The sequence below is a fragment of the Pinus tabuliformis genome, chromosome 2_1 (genome assembly GCF_031772625.1).
Source record: "Pinus tabuliformis cultivar Carrire ecotype Pingquan chromosome 2_1, CPIR1, whole genome shotgun sequence".
NCBI classification, from domain to species: Eukaryota; Viridiplantae; Streptophyta; class Pinopsida; order Pinales; family Pinaceae; genus Pinus; species Pinus tabuliformis.
In genome coordinates, this window is record NC_142299.1 from 379,978,758 (window position 1) to 379,991,636 (window position 12,879).

The 12,879-nt window shown below is 35.7% G+C and overlaps 1 long non-coding RNA gene across 1 annotated transcript; it reads left to right on the plus strand.

Moving 5' to 3' along the window:
* The first annotated feature begins 11,544 nt into the window (after positions 1-11,544).
* Positions 11,545-12,316, plus strand: LOC149200437 (uncharacterized). Its single transcript, XR_016253367.1, has 3 exons — positions 11,545-11,684; positions 11,860-11,968; positions 12,153-12,316. It is a non-coding gene; the product is annotated as an uncharacterized LOC149200437 (long non-coding RNA).
* The last annotated feature ends 563 nt before the right edge of the window (positions 12,317-12,879 follow it).

Here is a 12,879-nt window from a genome sequence, read left to right on the forward strand (position 1 = left end):
TAACCAAGCGATGAAATTAATGAAAATTCATAGCGTTTTCGAATTTGAGAACACTCCAGAATCCTGATAAGATTAACTCGTACGCTTGACTTGACAAGAACTGCAGAATTTTACGTTAATGAAACCTAAAGCACTTAATTTCAGTAAACGTGGCCGAATGAGGATAAAGGCTGAACGGCGAAAAGAAAAACAATTAATTTGGAGAACGCATCGTATACTCCAGGCTGGTATGCACACAAGGGATTAATTAAGCCATAGCCCGTATGACTCAACCTAGTACAATAGTCACAGACTTCAAGAGATAGCCTATTACAGGTGTATTACAGGTCTCAGATAGGTATTACAGGTATTATAAATTTTTACGTTTTTTTAATGAAGTTAAACGTCAAAACGACGGGTTGGGAAGGTATACCACGCGTCTAATTTGACGTGGAAAATTTTCTCCGTGCCGTCAAATACGTTCTAAAATCGAAAATACGTCCTGTGGGACGTCAAATTCCAGGCCTGATCTTACCATTATGCGTAGACTTAGGATTTGACCGTCCGCTAGTTGCTACACAGGACGGAAAAAAATGTTTGAAAAAATCTCCAAAACATCGATGGTGAGAAGCATTAGAAATCGGCATGTTCGCATATAATTACTTGTATTTTTATTATAAGTGCAGGGCGTGAGTTCGACGATAGATATGGCTCATAACCATGTTTGTGTTTAATTAATTTTCCTTTTACTGGGGTAGTTATGTGTTCGAGGACATTCATTACTTTTGTTTCTTGTAAGTGTACGGGCTGTGTTTTTAGTATAAATAGTAATTATACTATTTGTTTTTAGTACAATATTTTGGAGGTTTTTCTGTTGGGTTTTTCTGGTTTAATTCTTTTAAAATTTGGCAACAATTTATTGAAATCACAAGTTTACTAGGTAATTCATCCTCAATCCAAATGCCCTAGCAATTTTTGACGGTGGTGAATCCATACATACACTCAAAAACCAGTGTAAATAACACAAAGCAAGATTTCACCTCAAATTTTTCCTTCGGGCACTAGAAAATCCAAAAAGTTGCACTAACGACAACTCCGTAATTATATGGTTAGTATAAAGGCATATTATAATTTTTGTGTGGAAATACATTTATTGTAAATTTTAAGAATATTTTGAAATTTTATTTTTAAAAGAGGGGTGAAACAGTGACCCTGTGGAGGCCTAGCAAGGCAATGAAAAACAAACGGAAAATATTAAACCCCACACATTAAGCTAATAATTGGTTTAGTATTTATTTATTTATTTATTTTTTCAAGTTGTCTGTGATCATATAGACATGCCCTGTGGCTTGAGAAGTCGTGACCCAAAAGCATCTAAGCCATGAAAGTCACCCAATACTTTTGTTTCGGTTTTGTTTCGTTGATACTTTTGTTTCGATGGTAAGTGCACGTTGTGTGTTTTTATTATAGATAGTAATTATACGGTTAGAATAAAGCTATATTATAATTTTGTGTGGAAGTATATTTATTGTAAATTTTATGAATATTTTGTAATTTTATTCTTAAAAGAGGGATGAAACAATAAAGATGTCGGAAGCCTAGCAAAGCAATGAAAAATAAATGGAAAATATTAAACCCCATACATTAAGCTAATAATTGGTTTAGTACTTTTTTTTTTCTTTTTTTTTCCAAGTTATCTATGATCTTCCAGACATGCCTTGTGGCTTGAGGAGTTAGCGATCCAGAGGAATCTAAGTCCCCTGGGACAGTGTAAGCCATGAAAGCCACCCGGGAGGCATCTAAGTTGTCAAAGTCACCCGAGACATCTAATCCATGAAAGCCACCTGGGAGGCATCTAAGTCGTCAAAGTCACCCGAGACATTTAAGCCATGAAAGCCACTCGGGAGACATCCAAGTCGTCAAAATCACTCGAGACATCTAAACCATGAAAGCCACTCGGGAATTGCACCCAACCTAAGACACACCAACCATTAACTGATTGGATTTTTTTAATATGTCTCTTCAGAATAAAATTTGATACTAAACTGCCTCATTCACAAAGCCCATCCTCCCATCCTCAACAGATTATACTAATAAATAATATTTTTTCATCTTATTTATTAAATATTGCTTTTGTTCTCATCCTGCACCACGGATTTAATGCAATGCATGGTGGTTAATTTTCAGGGTGACAATGGCCTTCGTCTTCATCTATCTTTTAATTATGCAGACATAGTGGTTTTCCGATACACCAGTGATTTAATGAATGGTGGTTAATTTTCAGGCTGACAATGGCCTTCGTGCCTTTATCTCTCTTTTAATTGTGCAGACAGTGGTTTTCCGATAGAAGTCGCTCTGCCACGCGTGTGTCGATTTAAATGATAGAAAGCGTTTGTGTGTTCTGGTCGTTATCTTTGGAGTTGTCTATAATGCGACTTTTTGAGATTCCGGTGACGGAATCCGGCGGAAGAAATTGAGATGAAATCATGATTTGTTGCAGTTAAAATGGTTTTTTCACTGCATATTCGGATTCAGCACCCTGAAAAACCCCTGGGACGCTTTCATTATGCAGAAACTAGTTATCAAACTTCGATTTCAATAAATTACTGCCGGATTTTCACCGGAAAAAATCGCCGGAAAAACTTTCAAAAAGTCGCGTTAAAGACTACGGCGTTATCTTTATCCGCGCGGCAATGGACCCAATGTAGGAAGAGGCATTGGTGCGGAGTTAAATTTATCGTAGTTTTTGTTCTTTTCTCTTTTCTTTTTCTTCACAGCTATTCTCAAGCTGAAGATCAAATATGTCATTTCCATCATTCGATCAGTTAAATTGATTGGCTGGATTTTGTTCATGTTGCTGGAGTAAAAATGACAGCGGAGTAGTTCGAAATTGAAAGCGGAGTTGGTGGTATGCAGTTAAATAAAAACATACTCATGCTGAATGCCTCAGTGAAGATTGTTATTTCTTTTTTATAGCAAAAAACCTAACGTTAAGTAATACGCTTTGAGTCGGAGATAGGCCAGCAAATCAAGCAGGCAATGGTACATTAAAGCGGTTAAGCAGTTTTTTTTTGAAGTTGTTTAGTTTGCTGATAGTAAATTTTGAGAATATTTTAAAATTTGATTATTAAGAAAAGTTAAACAATTAAATTATCAGATTTCTAGATATTCATGAAATTTACTTACAATCAACCTCATTTCAACACTTGAGAAGACACTATATTTAATATTATTGTTTTTTAAATATCATTGTATTTCACCCTACCATTTGGATTGTGATTTTGAAATCATGTTTGAGATGATCAAAATTGTCAGAGTAATCCTTCCACCGTCTAATTTTTTAAGGTGGTTGATGAGCTCATTGCAGTTCCTAGAAATCGACCAGTATGTATTAAAAAAGGTGACATGCACATATCATAATGAAAGAACGAATAAATAATTGGATACGAAAATAAAAGCAAATGATTGATACCAATTGCAATAAGGTCAGTGCAACGGTAAGCACACATGTTCATCTTTCATAATATCGAACGTGCAGATGGAGGCATTCCCTTCCACTTTAAAATGCAAGCATTCCTCCTTTTCTACTTGTTAATGTGCACAATTCCCATCCACTTTAAAATGCAACCATTCCCACCTTAATGTAAACAATATTTGGTAGGTGGGTTTTACTTATGCATTACTGTGCTCAATGTTTGGGAGTGTTTTTTTAAAGTTCAGTTTTAGTGAGATTACAGCATAGTGCCTTCACAATATACTTATTGTTGGGTGGGTTAATAATTTTATATGATTTTTTAATTAAAATATAATAAAAAATTAAAATTGATATTAAAGAAAAATGTAAATATTTAAATATTAGTTTGATTAATAATAAAAAGTTAAATATGATAAATAAATAATTAAAAGTAATAAATAAAAAGTTAAAAATGAGTGTAAACATTTAAATATTGGTTTAATTAATAATAAAAATTTAAAGTGATAAAAATAATAAAATTCAATTTGCTATATTTTGATTTTTTATTAATGTGTCAACATGTTTTGTTACAACACTATGGGCCAATACCATGGCTTATCAATACTACATTCCAAAAACCATAACTCATTTCACAATCAAGATATTTTATAGCAATATGACGACATTTTTAACCATGGATATTCAGCGCCGCTTTACCATGGATATTATTAACTTGTAAATAGGCTTTGTTACAATACCATGGGTCAATATCATGGCTTATCAATACCATATGCCCAAAAGACATAACTTATTTCACAATCAAAATAGTTTATAACAATATGATTAGATTCTTAACCATGTATATTCACCCCACACTTTATCATAGATATTATTAACTTGCAAATATGGTTTTTGACAATATTGTTGGCAAATACCATGGCTTATGCCCAAAAAACATAACTTATTTCACATTCAAAATATTTTATAACAATATCACAAGATTCTTAATTATGGATATTCACTCCAACCTTGCCATTAATATTGTGAACTTGTGAATAGGCTTTGTTACAATACCATTGGCCGATACCATGGCTTATCAATAGCACGTGTCCAAAAATCATAACTTATTTCACAAATATTTAATAACGATATGGCAAGATCTTTAACCATGGATATTATTAACTTGTAAATAGGCTCTGTTACAATATGAATGGTCAATAACATGACTTATCTATATCATATGCCCAAAAACCATAACTTATTTCACAATAAAAATATTTTTATTTAATTTATTTTATAACATTTCTTTAATTAAATATAAAAGGAAAAATTAAATCAAGGTTTTAATAAAATTAAATATGAGAATATATATTTGTGTGTGTATGTGTGTGTGTGTGAAATTTATAGAATATGAATAATATTATTAAAAACTAGCATAGATCTATTTTAACCAAGTATCCAAGAAACACCCCATCTCATAACATTTTTCTAATTGACTTGAACTTAACCTTTACTCCCCAACTCAAGTTCTCGAGGAGCCCAGAGAAACTAATGACAATGCTAGCTGTTTATAGATGGGATTGATTTTGAGAATTCCCATAATTACATATATAAGAAACCTTATTTACCTTCTTTCTGACCCATAAGATACTCATTGCCTTTCTTCATCCACCAACTTACACTTAGTTACCTATTTATGGATTGACAATTCCGCGAAGACTCTTAGTTGCCTGCTTAAGGGATGAGAGGAAGAAAATATGGGAGAGAGGAGAGGGGAGAGACAAGGAGAGAAAGCGGGGAGGGCAGAGGGGGTAGAGAGGGAGGAAAGAACAAAGACATAGAGAGATAGAGGTGGATAGAGAGGGAAGGAGAAATGAGAGGAGGAGAGAGGGAAGAGAGGAGAGAGATAGGGAGAGAAGGGTAAGAGAGAGAGAGAGGGAGACACAAAGATGGAGAGGAGAGAGGGAGGGAGATAGTGAGAGAGTTGGAAGAGAGAGAGAGAGAGAGAGAGAGAGAGAGAGAGAGAGAGGTGGGAGAAGGAGAGAGAGGGAGATTGAGAGAGAAGAGTAAGACTCAAGAGAAAGATGGAGAGAGAGAGAGAGAGGGAGATGGATTTGGAGGGGGAGAGGGAGTGAGGGGAGAAGAAGTACATAGAGGGATAAAGGTGGAGAGAAAGGGTGGGAGTGAAAAGGGAGAGATGGAGAGAGAGTGAGCGAGAGAGAAGAGGGTGAGGGAGACACGAGAGCGGGAGGGAAGAGAGAGAGGAGGGGGAGAGAGAGAGAGAATGGGAAGAGAGAGAGTGTGTGTGAGTGAGAGGAAGAGGTAGGGAGAGAGATATAGATATGGAGAGGAAGTGTGTATGTTTGGGGGTTGAGATAAAGAGAGGTAATAAGAAAGATGCACATAAATTAAAAAATGGATATTATATAGTATTATATAACCAGCCTAGATCCATATTAACCCCAAATCTATTAAGTGCCAAGAGGGATCAAATCTCTCAAAATCTAAACCTTTCCTCAAGTTTTTCACTGAAAAAAGAAGTGTGTGCCTCAAGGGATTTGATCCCTCTCGACACTTACTAGATATGGGGTTAAAATAGATCTAAATCCGTATATACAATCTTTAATACTTGGTATTTTTTATTCATTAAGGGTCTTTCATTTTATTTTAAATCTTTAGGAGTTAAGGTTTTCTTATTTTAGTTGTTAGCATTTATGTCTTTTCTAATTCGTTTTCCTTTTTCACTTCTACTTGTTATTTATTCTATTTTTTATTTTTATGTTATTAATTATTATTAATTATTTTATTTTTTAATCCATTGTATCGTCGTCATCATCTATCTAGATAGTAATGAATCGGGATGATGAAAAATCATGGGTGCGATGACTCACTTTATTATAGTATTTTGTTTCACTTTCAGCTATTCTAAAGATCAAGGATATTTTTTCCATTATTTGATTAACTAATTTATGGGTTTTGTTATTGTGGTTGAAATAAAATTGCAAGGTGGAAAGGGGGAAGACCAATTCTAATGACAACATAGAAAAGGTGGAGAGGGGGGCAGTACAGTCTAGAGTCGAACATAATTGAGAAGGTATGAACAAAAATCCAATTGTCGAACTTTTTCCATAGAACAGGTCTGTTTATAAAATACTAGCATAACCACATTTAAAATATTAATGTTGCTCATATAGCCAAAAACTTCATTTGTATCTAATAGTGATAACTATATAACAATAAAAATAATAATAATAAAAACTATTGCAAAAAAAATATTATTATTATTATTATCATTATAATTAATAATAATTATTAATTTATATTGACGATGATGATTAACATCCACTAAGACCAATGTGGTCTATCGGACTTTAGGAAAAGAGAGACTAATTTTCATTCTTCAAAATCTTGTTTATGTGATCAAGGATCAAGGAAAGAAGCATTCCAAGATCGCTATAGTTGGATTGTCTTAATAATTCAAGAATATTGGAGGTGTGGTTGATGATATGGAATTGAGAGTGGACGTGGGAAAGAATCGGGCAGTCTAAAAGGAATTGATTTTCATCTTCCACCTTCTTAGTATCACAAACTTGAGAGATTCTATTGTCCCAAGGATTCTTGGGTGTACACCACCACTCGGTCTCACTTCGAAGCTCATGAGAGTTAGTCCTAGTCCTAACGATGTTCATTTTATTCTTAGTGCTAGTCAACATAGAGAGATAATTCTGTCTATCAAGGGTGGCGTTGATCACCTCCTTATAATACCTTAGCTTCCTTTTACCCTCCAACTCCTTAGCATCCCACATATTGTCCTTAAAATTGGAGTTGATATTATTTTTGATACTATCCTTTCTTGCCATAATGATCTCCTCCTTAATCCCCCAAAGGTTGAGCGAAGACTAAGCATCCTTATGCCACCCACGCTTGAGGTGCCGTGGGGTTTTGACTAAAGCTAGAAGAAATTTTTGGGAGCCTCTTGGATTCCATATTGTGAAAAGCTTCTTCTTATACATCAGATATCTAAACATAGTTGCACTTTCAATGGGGGATAGGCCAACTTCGATCAAGAGGATAGGATAGGGAGTATTTCTCTTAATCTTGAGGTTATAGGTTATGAATTGCTTTTGGATCATCTCAATCTTTCTCCATGACACCTTTACTTTAATGATGTAATATAAATTAATTACCTAACAATCAATTAATTAATTATATAAAATATATAATATTATAAAATTAAAATAATAATAATAATTATTATTATTATTTAAAATGGTTAGTATTATCAATTAATAATATTAAATAATTACTTACCCGGATGCGGGTGTCTTTAATAGGTGTTAATGCTGGAGCATGCGGAGCCGGCAACTGGCAAGCAATTAAGCAGGGTAAGGCGGTTCGAGGCAGGTAATTAATCAGCATTAATGAAGGCCCGAGCTCGAGGTACGCAGATGGAAGTTATCAGGATGGCGCGCACTCTCCATGGTTCATTTGTTCTGGTCTTTTCAGGTATCAATGTAGTGTTTCTGGTTTCTTCAAGCAGAGGTCTCTTCTGGTGGTCATCGTCTTGGAGTCTTAGCGTAACCCAGAGGATTTGGAAGCCACCATGGTCCCATAACTGCTCCCATTTGGTCAGCTTCAGGTATACAGTTCTGCCTCTTTCCGAAGGCGTTGGATGCACTAAGTTAGTTTTCTCCATTTGCGCCTGGTGTCTTAAGTCAGTCTTCTGGTTCATCTCTGTAAGGGATTTGGTTTTTGTCCTTGTTGAAGGTGTCTGGGTTGGGTATTGGGCTTATTCAGTCGTTGTTGGGTACTTTCTTGAGGCCGAGTCTATCTTAAGTGTGATCGGCTACTGGGTCTTACATACAAATGTCTGGTTCTCAATTTGGTTACACTTAGTCTGCGTGTTGCTTCTCCCTCACCCTCAGTCCTTTAGCATCTTCATTCTGTTGTTATATTCTGTTATGGCCTGTCGTCGTGGTATTCCCAGGCGTGGGAGCAACTCGGGGTCCCGGGGAGGGTTGTGGGGGCGTGGTAGCTCTGCGCCTCGTCGTATATCCCCGTTAGATACTGCTTCACCTTCCTCTCCGCCCTCAGACTATTCTGGTCCCTCCCTAAACAATTCTCTTCATACATCCAGGTTTAAGTTCAAAAGCCAGCTTAACAGACCGCTCATCTCAGCTATAATCACGGTTATCTTCTCGGAGGAAGAAGATGAGCTCACAAGCTCAGATGAAACTTCCAAGGAACAGTCGCTTTCTCAGAATTCCAGTGCTTCTCAGAGCAGCTTGGCTGGTGCTGTCCTCAAGGTTTCTGCTGCGGTGCACGAAGAGGGTCAACAGGAAGATGCTCGCCCTCAGCCGGACTCTCCTCAGGAGCAAATCATAGCTTGTGAGCCGGCGCGCCTCTATGAAAGTGTTCTGCACCTTGTGCCTCCTCCAGAAGGCAACTTGATGGAAGCTGAAGATGAGGTGATGGTAACCTGGGCAAGCTCCCCCAACCAGGTTAATGAAAATGCTACAGATGCGCCACAGCAGGTTTAATTACCTTTGGCTTCAGCTACAGGACAGCAAGTCAGTTTTTGTTTTCAGGATCTCGTGTGTAATTCTCAGTGTGCATGGCATCTGATACCATCAGCATGAAATTGTTCATTCTCCAGGATATAATTTTGGCTTTCCTTTTTTGTAATGGTGGTAAAGGACAGTATTTTGTAATAGGGTAGCTCACTCTGAAGCGTTTAGCTCTGTTTAGTCTTGGGTCTATATAGTTCTGTTCTGTTTTGAGGCTATGATTATCATTTTTGTAAACAGAAGGAAAAGCGCTACCTGCAACGGTTCTTTGACAGAGGGCTGGCTACGGCCCCCTCAGAGGTTCAAACCTCTTTGTAAATATTTTTTCTCTTTTTAATCTTAATAGAATAGTCTTTATTCAGAAAAAAAATATATTAAATAATTAATTAATAATTTAATTAAATAATAATAATAATTAATGAATAATAATATATTTATTTATTTATATAAAAGATAAACATAGTAATCATTATTTAATTCATTTTTTATAGTAATAAATCAAATAATTAATTTCCAAAAAAATAATTAATTTTTAATATTATTTATTGAAAAATATAAATAATAATAACAACAATAACAATGTTTATAATAATTATTATTATTATTATTATTTATTATTATTAATAATATTTCATTAATAATAATTAACTAATTAACTATTATTAAATAATAATAATATTTAACTAATCCATTTTTATTTAATAATAATTAATTAATTAATTAATATTATTATTATTTAGTAAAACAAATAAGTCAATGATGGTCAATTATGGTTCACTATAGTTGATCATGATTGATTTTTATATTGAGACAATCTTTGTGAGAATGTGATGTTGGACAAACATGAATGACCATCATTGACCTTGGTTGACAATACTTGATTTTCTTATTGAGAAAATATTTGTCACAATGCGAAGTTGGACCATGGTTGACCATGATTATAAACCCAAGGCATTTATATTAAACCCCATGATTAATATTCTAAACGCTGAATAATTTTATACTCCAGGAATATGAACCCTTAGATTAATAAACCTAAGGGATTGATATTATAAACCCAAGGGAATAATAAAATGAAAACATTAATACTAAAAATCTAAGGGATTATAAACCCAATGAAATAATATTAAACCCAAGGGATTAATATTATTAACCCAAGGTATATAAATCCTAAGATGAATATTACAAACCCTAAAATAAACATGGTTGGCCATGGTTTACCATGGTTTATTTTCATATTGAGACAATCATTGTCACAATGCGACGTTGAACCATGGTTGACTATGATTGATTTTCATATGAAGACAATCTTTGTGAAAATGAAACGTTGGAACATGGTTGACCATGGTTTATTTTCATATCGAGACAATCTTTGTCACAATGTGACCATGGTTGATCATGTTTTGTTTTCATATTCAGACAATCTTTCTAACGATGTAACATTAGACCATGGTTGATCTTCATGTAAGACGAAATTTATCACAATGTTGTGTTAGACCATGATAAGCCATTCCTATACAAGAAAAAAAACCTCACCTCATGAAAATTTGAATAATTAAGCTCATATAATAATGTTTCCACGGTGAAGGATGGTGAATCCCCGACACAAAATATAATATGAGGGTCTAGTAAACCATGTAATAAAATGTAAAGTACATGGTTAACCATCACATTATATCACGATTCCAATGTACATTTCGCATGTAGTTGCCTATCCCTCACTTCACACCTTAGGTTATGCTCACCCTAGCTTAACTTAGCGCAAAACCATAGGAATGATTTCTATTGAGTATTATTAGTCCCTGCCATCTAACAATGGCCAGGGACTATAGTAATCGAATTGTTCAGTTTTAGCATTAGTTTAACCTGCATAACCTGATGAATAGCCACCTCCTATCGCGAATATCCAAACTTTTTAAACTTTTTTAACAATATTCTTTTTCATGGCCTTATTTGGCCTCTTCCTGAGGCAAGCAGGCGGAAAGCATATGTTATATCATCTTTTCGCTTCAAATTTGTAAATTTAGCTTCAAACTAATGCTGCACTAATGCCAACATAAAATCTCAAGCATTTTATGTTAATCAAAATATATTTAGTATAACAGAAAACCATCTTATAATAGAGAAGCACCACCGCTTCATGTATGGATGCCACCACCGCTTCCTGCCACAACTGTTAGGTGTCGCATACAATCTTTTGTTCTTCTATTTACATGACACCTCTTCTATTCTTATGTTTAGATGTAAACAGAGGTGTCATACACTCTATAGTAAGTTGACAGCACTGCTTCAGACTGTCCTATACTTTTAGAGGGATAGACTCTAACCAAGTTGGAGCATGATTTGATCAACCAGTGAGGTATGCTGCTGTAACTAGGTATGCTGCTGTAACTAGGTAAGCTTCTGGATCAAGGGCTGGATCTTGAACTGGACGAAGAGAAGCTGGTTAAGGAGAGAATGAATCAAGGAGCGAAGCCGCTCTTCTCTGCTTTAGAGAAAATAGAAGGGAACAAAGAAAATAGAAGGGAGGAGAGAGCATACTGCTTGCATACATGAAAACTCAAACTGGAACTCAAATTAGGTAATGAACTGCCTCTTTGAACTTACTCCTTCAGATTACGGCCCTGAGCGCACGCAAGGATCCGAGCGAACGCCATTGCTGGAAACAGCCTGGGAAAAGTTAAGTAAGTCTATTACAGCAGATTTTAATTACAGCGAGCCTAGTTTTGGATACCATTCTCAAAATATTACAATGAGTTAAATCAAACCTGTTGTATTTACTTTGTTTTTCAAAATTTTCACTGAAATCTAAATTTCAAGGTTCCTTCACGCAAAAACTTACCCTCCTGTGCTGGGCAGTGGGCAGCCTTCGGTATCCTCCGCCGACTTACTCCTTCAGATTACGGCCCTGAGCGCACGCAAGGATCCGAGCGAACGCCATTGCTGGAAACAGCCTGGGAAAAGTTAAGTAAGTCTATTACAACAGATTTTAATTACAACGAGCCTAGTTTTGGATACCATTCTCAAAATATTACAATGAGTTAAATCAAACCTGTTGTATTTACTTTGTTTTTCAAAATTTTCACTGAAATCTAAATTTCAAGCAAGATCTCTGTACATTTACATAGCATACCTTCACGTCCCGTAAGCAGCAGGTTGACCATAAAACATAAAGAGTAGCCACAGAGGCAGCAGATCTAAGCGCGAATAAAGATCCAGTGCTAGAAGCCGATCCGCTAGCAGAGGTCAAGGTGACCCATATTCAGTGCCATTAGCAGAATCTATCACCGTTGTTAAGTAAGCAGCTTCAGTAGCAGAGCCCATTGTTTAAGATCCCAATCCTGCGCCAATGAAATGAATGGAAGCACCACTAACAGCAGAGTAAGCAGCAAGGGTTGTTGTACCTATTGCAAGACCCGCCTGTTAAAGAGGTAGTTTCTCAAGATAGAGACCCTAAGGCACCCGTAGCACAGGAAGCATCCGAGCAAGCAGCTCCAGGTTCTTTCATTGGAGATTTAGGTAAAGCTACAGAGGTGAAGGCAGAGCCGATTGACCACTTTGAAGTAGTAACCTCCCTCCCAGGTCGAATGCTAGTACCAGCAATTCAAGATCGTGATGCAGAGCTTCTAGATGCATATCTCTATGTTACTTCCGCTGATTCTATTTCCATTTCTATTTGATATGCATGAGAGATACGTGGCTGTGTTGAGGCTTTTTTATAAAACAAGTGTATCAGTTTTACAAAATATTTTATTTAAAAATTAGACGTGCAATTTGCATGCTAGGTCAAGTCGACTGGGTGCTTGCTTCCGCTGATTCTATTTTCAGGTGTATCGGTTCAAGTAGTAGCATTGTTTTATTAAATAAAATGCACAAAAG